Here is an 8,951-nt window from a genome sequence, read left to right on the forward strand (position 1 = left end):
GAAGAGGTTGTAGGTTTGGAATCCATTGGGTGTTGGGAAAGGTATTGTTCAATTGCAGTAAGGCCATAGGTATTACGGATGTTTGTGTAAAGGGCAGTGGCATCAATGGTATCGAGCAGGGCACTGTTTGGTAAGGGAACAGGAACTGTGGAGAGTCAGTGGAGGAAATGGTCGGTATCTATTATATAGAAGGATAGATTTCGGGTAATAGGCTAAAGGTGTTGCTATATGAGAGCAGAGATTCTCTCAGTGGGGCACAGTAACCAGCCACTATGGGGTATCCTGGGTGGTTGGGTTTGTGGACTTTAGGAAGCATGTAGAAAGTAGAGTGTGGGGAGTGGTAGGGAGAGGAGAGAGATGGTCTCTGGGGAGAAGTTCTGGGATGGGCCTAAGGATTTGAGGAGAGACTGGAGGCCCTGCTAGATTTCTGGAATGGAGTCATCATGGTAGGGTTTGTAGGTGGATGAATCTGATAGCTGGTGGAGTCCTTCTGCTAGATAATCTTTGTGGTTCAATACAACAGAGGTGGAGCCTTTGTCAACAAGCAGAATTGTAAGGTCAGGATCAGTTTTTAGGTGATGGATTGTGGTTCTTTCTGCAAATGTAACATTAGTTTGCATGTCTAGGGAATTAGGGAATGATGAGGAGGCAAGGTTCAAGATTAAGAAATTCTGGAAAGTTAATGGTGCTGGGGGGTTGATCACTGTTAGATGGAGGAGTGAACTGAGTCAGACAAGGTTCAATATTGGTCTTTGGTTGAGTCTGATTGGTAGGTTTGGTGATGAAAAATTGTTCCAATTGTAGGGGTCTGGAGAAGAAGAGAAGATCTTTAACAAGTCCTGCATGATTGAATTTGTGAGTGGGGCAAAAGGAACAGATGGAGGTCATTGTGGAAGGAAGGATGGCAGCCAAAGATGGGTAATTTGATCGTAAGGCCATTTGGGGGGATTCCATGAGCCAAACAACATTGCAGGAACAGTATGTGGGACTGGGTTCTGGCTTGGGATAAGGAAACTTTTCTGTGTTGATGCACATGGGTGGAGCAAGGATTCAAGGCAGTGGAAAAATGCAAAAAAAATACACAAATAACTTAGGTGCTGATTACCACATTCATTTCTCTGCCACTTTTCTTGACACCTGCATTACACACAAAGATGGACACCTGCATTACACACAAAGATGGCAAGGCTACCATCAAATTCAACTGTTCCCAATTTTTTGCTGACTCCGAGCCCAATATTTCATTCTTCACAAATATCTCCAAGTCTCTACCAGCTTATAACTAATTACGCCTTGTTCCCTTGATGTCAAAACCTCATAGTCCAATTCTCATTGGAAGTAGAGCCATATGTATATGAGCATTGCAGTTTCGCTATAGTTCTTCCTTTGGATTGTCACACACATGCTGAAATTATGGAAAGAGGTAAATAAATGTGGTATTTAAAATCAACTAAACTGCTCAGTAGAGGAAATGTCACACTATCTGATGATGTGATACCTGTTTGACTATACACTCCTGAACAACTGAATTAGAGACAGCTGTGGAACTAGAGAGAGAGAGATAGAGAGAGAGAGCGCTTTGAAACTTCCTGGCAGATGTTTGCCGGGGAAAGGTTCCATGTTTTCGTTCCAATGTGGGACACAGTTTTAATCTGCCAGGAAGTTTCATATTCATAATAGTACCACATTTGACTATAGACAGGCTGCTGGTGCCCAATGCATTGGCGATGCCATCTCCAAGGTCCTGCAGGCACTGGCCTTTCCATGTGCATCTAAGTAAGGGTGTACTGTGATTAGAATGACTGAGAAGAAAAGCTTCCTTTGAGAATCAGCTGCCGTGGCCACATGCTGATGATAGAGGTTGTATCAGCTGTCACAGGCACCTGCCATTTTGCATTGTATCACATTTACATGTCTGCTCAATGCTGGGTAACAAGAACAGATGAGCAAACATGCCATTAAGAGCCACCACCTCACCAAACATTATAGAAGCCACTGGCCCATGTGTGTACTTTGCTACCACGTATCACAGGACACAGCTGTTAGCATGGGAACAAAAACACCGCCATTGGATGAGCTGAGGATGGAAACTGATTGCCCAAACTGATAGGTATCACTAAGCTGTGGTACATTCTGACAGGAGGATATGAGTGTGTCATTGTTCTCTATTGGTGCAACGTGCCACAAGGGTGCAGCAGCGACCGGACACTCGCTGCAGGTAAGGATTTTTTCTGCCCGCCCGTCCACACAATGCACGGCCGAACTGGCTGGGACAAGGGGAGACAGGGCGTGACCGCCAAGCAATGCGCACGCTTCTGTAACTGTTTTCCTCAATGTAGTCTACAAATACAGTCCACTTTTACCAATCGTGTATGTACTTAATTTTTACCACCTTTCCTTTGCAACGAGTGATATGCATTCGTTTGGACTGTGGAAGGAGCGAGGCAGCACAGAATTTACCGCGCGTTTTGCAGCTGCCTACATTTTGGTCCTCTGGGCCAGATATAACTAGTCGAACATATTCCAGTACAAAAGTTATGTGTTTTGATTTGCATGTACCACGAATTACGAGTATCCAGTTATTGTGGGTTTTTGTGTGATTCTTCGAGATTACCGTACGCTCCGCATGTGTCTTAAGCATCAGCAATGATAAACATCTGTGCTAGAGCTCTCCACGGTACAAATGCTGTGAGAATCGTGTAGTGTAGTGCACCTCAACCCAGCAGACGTCGTGACACAGTCAAGCAGTTCCGACAACACGACACCAGTGCATCAGTAAGCGCCGTCCGTCACTATCTCCGCCAGCAGCTGCAGCCCAGTGAGCGCTCTACAGGTACCATTGTCCTGCTCTGTGAGCAGCCTGGCTCTGTTTCCTTAATCTATCATCCTTTGTGCTAATTTCCTGAAGCATGGATCCTGTCGAGAAATGAAATTTAGTTAAGAAAAGAGCAGTTATCAAGTCACGAGTAACTAGACTCTCCACATTTATTAATAGCTTTCAAGAAGGATCCAATCTCAACGACATCAGAGTAAGGCAGTCACTGCTAAATACAAGCAAGGATGAATACAACAACATCCAAACTCAGTTAGAGATTAACGATGTAGAAGAGTCTCATGATGCAGACAGACAGTCGTTTGAAGACTTGTGCTTAGATGTAGAATCAAGGATAGCAACACTGCTCCAGTCAAATGTTGTGTTACCACCTAAGTCTGCAAGTTTATGCAGTGCACGTGAAATAAAGCTCCCAGCAATTTCATTACCATAATTCAATGGTAACTAGCAGAATTCATGCACTTCTTCGATACTTTTAAGGCCTTAATTATTAGCAACGAAGCCTTAACTGATGCCCAGCGATATTATTATTTATTGTCATGTGTGTCTGGTGAACCTAGTAAGCTGGTTGAAAACTTGCCAGTTACAGAAGGTAACTTTAAGATTGCATGGGATTTGATCGTTCAAAGGTATAACAATCCCAAGTTAATTGTTGATTTACATGTAAAAGAACTTCTGAATCTGCCTACCATCAAAGTTGAATCTGCTAAGGACCTACGGATGTTAATTAATCAGATAATGAGAAATCTGAACGCGATTGACATAATGCAGGTTGGCATTCCATTACATGAAATACTGCCCTCGCACATTTTGTTGGATCATATTAGTGTGACTCTGAGGAAACAGTGGGAATGTAAAACAGCTGACACCACGTTTCTGCGTCTGAAAGATCTGGTGGCAGACATTAGAGCTTATTCATCCAGACAAAATGCTGCCCCAGTCCCAGCAGCCGGCAGCGAAGCATACTAAGGCAGAAGGGAACAGTTCTTGACATCCATTTCTCGCGACTGCTCCCGACTGTACGTTCTACAACTCAACGCATCAGCTAAGTAGGTATCTTAAGTTCAAAGAGAGTGACACTGCTAGCAGAATAGACTTCATGAACAGACAAAAACTTTGTTTCAACTGTCTGGGCATGAAGCAGAAGCTGAAGGAATGCTGTGCTGGCAACTGCCGCATTTGTAACAAGCACCACAACACATTATTGCACAAGGAACAAGCCAGTAATAGTGACAGTAGAAACCAAGAAACGGATGTACAACATCAGCAGACATACTGCACAGTGAAAGGAGACCACCAACATGCATAAGTATTATTATCTGCTGCACTTGTAAACATCGCCAACAAAATTGGGAAATTGTACAAATGCAGGGCACTTCTTGACAGTGCCTCACAAATGAACTTTATATCTAGGAGCTTAGCAGATTGGATGGGACTAAAGCTCAGTCGGCATTCGATACCAATAAGTGGCATCAGCGACGTTCAAATGGCAGAATCGTCGCACATTTGCAGTGTGTACATTTCTTCAAGAGTTGCTGACTATAGCACACATGCTGTCTGTGCATTACTGCCGTGTATAATAGGGCCACTGCCAACAACATCTCTTGAAACCACCTCCTGGCAGCTTCCTAAGCACGTAAGGTTAGCAGACCCATCATTTAACAAACCTGTTGAGATTGCTCTTCTGCTTAGAGATGCACTGCAGCCTGGTCAACTGAAAAGAGATAACCACCCAACCTTACAGGAAACATCATTTGGTTGGATTGTGTCAGGAAAGATACCTCTTCATTCAGTTAAGTCCAATACTCGAAGAGTATTGTCGTGCCTTGCATGCAATACCAGCCTTAACATTCAGGTTGAAAGGTTCTGGCAGCAAGAAAAAACGAAGTCTGTTTCTGTGCACAACAAAGAAGAAAGTGAAGAAGAGGATGGTGGTGAGGATGACGAGGATTTTGACGGAGAAAACGGCAAGTCGGGGGATGAAACAGTTCCATTGCTGTATCAAACCCTGGAAATATCAGGTGCAAGAGAGAGAAAAGGTGGAAAGATTCACAGAAGAATTCAATGAGCTTAAAGAAACGGAGGCAATTGAAATACCAAAAGGCAAAGGAACTCCCCTGGGTGAAATACCAAGAACTGATGCATTTCTCAAGAAATTCAAGGCTGATGCTCTAAAGCAGCTTCACAGAATTCTGTTCAACAGAGTTGGGAAGGTCGCTCTTGTGGGAAACAACATACGGAAATTCTATTGGTTTGACTTTGAAAAATGGTCGGACCAGTATGAAAAGGAGAAACACATTCTGAGCAAGATTGAAGTGAGTGTCTTGAAAACAATTTGTTGTATTTTAGACGTTGAAAAAAAAAAAAAAAAAAAAAAAAAAAAAGGAAAATGTGATGAACTTGTACAGAGAATTTTAACATTTTTGTTAGAGCCCAAAGGCCCTGGAGCACCTGTTCCTGACAGCAGACCAAAGCGCTCTACAGCCCAAAAGGCCAACAACAAGAGATATTCAGAATCGGAAAATGAAACAGAGAAACGAACACCACGTTCAAAGAGGGCTAAAGCGCATAGAAAGAGCTTAAGGGGAGATTCATCGGATGGCGAAGACAACATGGATTAAGAAAAAAGGACCTTCCGAAATCAGAAAATAAAGTAACAGACAAAGAAAAGGAAAGGGATAAGGAAGATGTAAAAGATGAACCTGATAAAGAAGCTAGCAGTGATGATTTAGAATCCAAATCAAAATCAAAGGAAGGTCACAGAAGCCAATCTAAAAAAGACATCCAAGAAGGCCAATGCTAAAAAGACTCCAAACAAAAAGGCGGAGAAGAAATATTCAGCTAAAAAACAGAAATCCTCTCTTAAGAGTGATGTCGGGTTGATCTGAAGACGAACCCCTCTCAAAAAAGACAAAGGCACCACCTACAGATGAAGAAATAAAGTTGTATGTCAAAGAATTTTTGGAGTGAGCTAACCTCGAAGAAATAACAATGAAGACTGTTTGTAACCAAGTATATGCTCATTATCCATGTTTTGACTTGGCACACAAGAAGGATTCATTAAAGTATATGTAAAATCATTGATATCTACATGAAGAATATGCTGCTGCAAGTTTTAGTGATTATTGTACTTGCAATTCATATACATCTTGCAGAATATTATGCAATTTTAAATAAAAATGACCACAGAGAGAGAATGTTATTTGACTTGGTTATTTGATTTGGTTTATAAAGTAGCAATAAATAATCTCTTGCAGCTATAAAACCAAAAAACTTTAATAGAAATACCATGGGAATGAGTCCAGGTGCGTACTGAAGTGTGCATGTTTGTTTCAATGCTTCAACATTCTACATTAATAGAACTGTATACTTTTAAGAGCAATTTTAAATTACTTTTATTAGCGGAAGCTTTTTCATTTTACTGATAAATTTTAGAAGCTTATTATTAATGTAATATTCCAGAGAAGTTATATCCCATCAGTTTCTTCAGACCTTGATGTTCCATACAAAAGCACCCCATGACTCTTCTTCATAAGCGTCATGTCACTAAACTAATAGTCATGAACGAGCATCTTCGTTTGTTTCATACAGAATCTCAGCTGCTGTTAGCAAGCCTCCTGACAACCTAGATGAATTCTCGTACCTTACTCCATGCCATTTTCTTATTGGTGAACCGTAAACAACTGTCCCAGAGCCAGGCTTGCTTTCAGAGCCATCATCCAGGTTGTCAAGATGGCAGCTCATCCAACAGTGCAAGCAGCACATCTGGAAATGGTGGTCAAGGGATTACCTATCACAACTACAATAGAGAACTGACTGGTGATCAACAAAGGACAATCTACAGCCAGGTACATTGGTTCTACTGAAGGAAGACAATGTGCCACCTGTCGTGTGGCAGTCTGGGGTCATTGTTGGTGCACATCCTGGTCCTGATGGTATGGTATGAGTTGTTTCAGTGCACACAGCAATGGGAACTTATTAACGACCACTGTCGAAGATCTGTGTTGTTCCACAAGAAACATAGACTCTAGTGCACATCAATATCAAATTACTAACTGAAGTGTTTCTTTTGTTTACAGTGGACAATTTCTTCATTTTATTTCCTTGTTTGTGCTGGATGTGGCTATTTGTATTTAGTGCAATTTATATGCGGAATGCTCTCTATTGGTGCAGCAGCGACCGGACGCTCGCTGCAGGTAAGGATTTTTTCTGCCCACCTGTCCACACAATGCACAGCCGAACTGGCCGGGACAAGGGGAGACGGGCCGTGACCGCCAAGCAGCAAGCACACTTCTGTAACTGCGTTTCTCGATGTAGTCTACAAATACAGTCCACTTTTACCAATCATGTATGTACTTAATTTTTACCACCCTTTCTTTGCAACGAGTGATATGCATTCATTTGGACTGTGGAAGGAGTGAGGCAGCACAGAATTTACCGTGCATTTTGTGGCTGCCCACAGTCATAAAACATGAGTTGATGCACAGTGCAGACTTTCACTCCCCATTTTTTTGTATCTTTGGTGTTATCCATTATATGGACATACCCCGCACATTTACTGGCAAACAGTGTGATCCTACAGGATCAAATAAAATTCAGTGCACTGTTTTTGTGCCTCATATTTTGTATTCTAGTGCTGGAGGCATCATCAGAGGCTATAGAAACTCGATGGTTCCAAACTGGAACAAGCTCAGAAAGCCAAATTGTTTATACATATCCATGCAATAGTCTGGTTGTGACATTGTCAGAGTGATCCCTAAGACTGCGGAATTATGCCAGTGTGTTTTGTGGAACTTAAGTGCAGAAGAATTGATGATGTTTGCTTTACATAAAACTAAAGCCATTAGCTTGTGTAATTTCAGTCCTCTTCCTTTTCTGTTAAAATTGTTGTTGTAGCTTTGAATTTCTAGGGCCTCTATGTACATACTAGCATAGTAATAATCGGACCTTAATAAAACTCTGGGATTGAAGAAACATAGTTGATGGTTCAATTGTCCCACTGCATGATCTACTGCCGATTTGTCTGTGTTGCTCAGACAGCAATTATTATTATTGTATTTTTGAAAGCAAACATCAATAACTTTTCCACTATACAAGATTCATGGCACTTCAGTGTGACTCAGAATATTAGGAAGCTCTGTGAAGACATTATAACCTGACTGTTGTATTATAAGTTTAAACAATTCAACTTACTGAACTTATTTAAAATTAGAACTGCTAACTGAGATCTTGTAGCATCTGATGAGGTCTCCAGTGTTAGGAGACAAAACAGTAACCACAGAAATTTGCCTTAGCACACACCATATTGCCTACAGGATAAAAAATCACTCAAGATCTCATTTTTCTAGCACCATCCCAATGTAAATTTGACCCTTGTCCTTTCTCTCTGCACTCCAGGTGACTCAGAGCTATTTTGTGAGTAAGTTCTTCACTACCATGGGGCCCCAGCCTCTGCAGGATTACTTACTTTCCGTGCTGCAAGTATATACTTCCACTATCTCTCTGCCTCTCCATTGGATACTTTTCTTGATACAGACCCCTCTTGGACCCGGTTTATGATTTGGTACTCAAGTTGCCACTTCTGGCATTTTCTACAACTTTTCATTAATGGTCCCCATTATTGGGTTTGACTTGCCACAAATTTTCAAAATGCTCCACAAGTGTGGATCATGTAGGGGAGGTCGCTCAGTGCAATGTATGCTCCACCTTTGTGCCTTTCCATCTTTGCACCCTTCCCTTTAATACGGGAGTACACCCAAAACCCAGCACAGTAGCCATCCCATTTTGTGTGTGTGTGTGTGTGTGTGTGTGTGTGTGTGTGTGTGTGTGTGTGTGTGTGTGTGGGTGGGTGGGTGAGGGGGGGGGGGGGGGGGGGAGGGGGGCAAGTACCGGCATGGTGGTAGGCCCCTGATCACAAAGGAATCACACTGTTGGTGCCTGAGCTGAAAGCTCTCCATGTATGCCAGGGAGTATGTGCCCATCATGACCGGGTCATGGGGACTCTGAGCAACGGATTACTGGCTGATTTGCCGTTGCTGAGACTGGGTGGAGCCCATGGAGAGAGCCCCTATCTGGAGTGGGTGGCACCATGGCATATGAGCAACCGACAAAGCAGATG

The 8,951-nt window shown here is 42.4% G+C and overlaps 1 pseudogene; it reads left to right on the plus strand.

Moving 5' to 3' along the window:
* The first annotated feature begins 4,199 nt into the window (after positions 1 to 4,199).
* LOC124596444 lies at positions 4,200 to 5,928 on the plus strand (annotated as a pseudogene).
* The last annotated feature ends 3,023 nt before the right edge of the window (positions 5,929 to 8,951 follow it).

Source organism: Schistocerca americana, chromosome 2 (genome assembly GCF_021461395.2).
Source record: "Schistocerca americana isolate TAMUIC-IGC-003095 chromosome 2, iqSchAmer2.1, whole genome shotgun sequence".
Taxonomy (NCBI): Eukaryota; Metazoa; Arthropoda; class Insecta; order Orthoptera; family Acrididae; genus Schistocerca; species Schistocerca americana.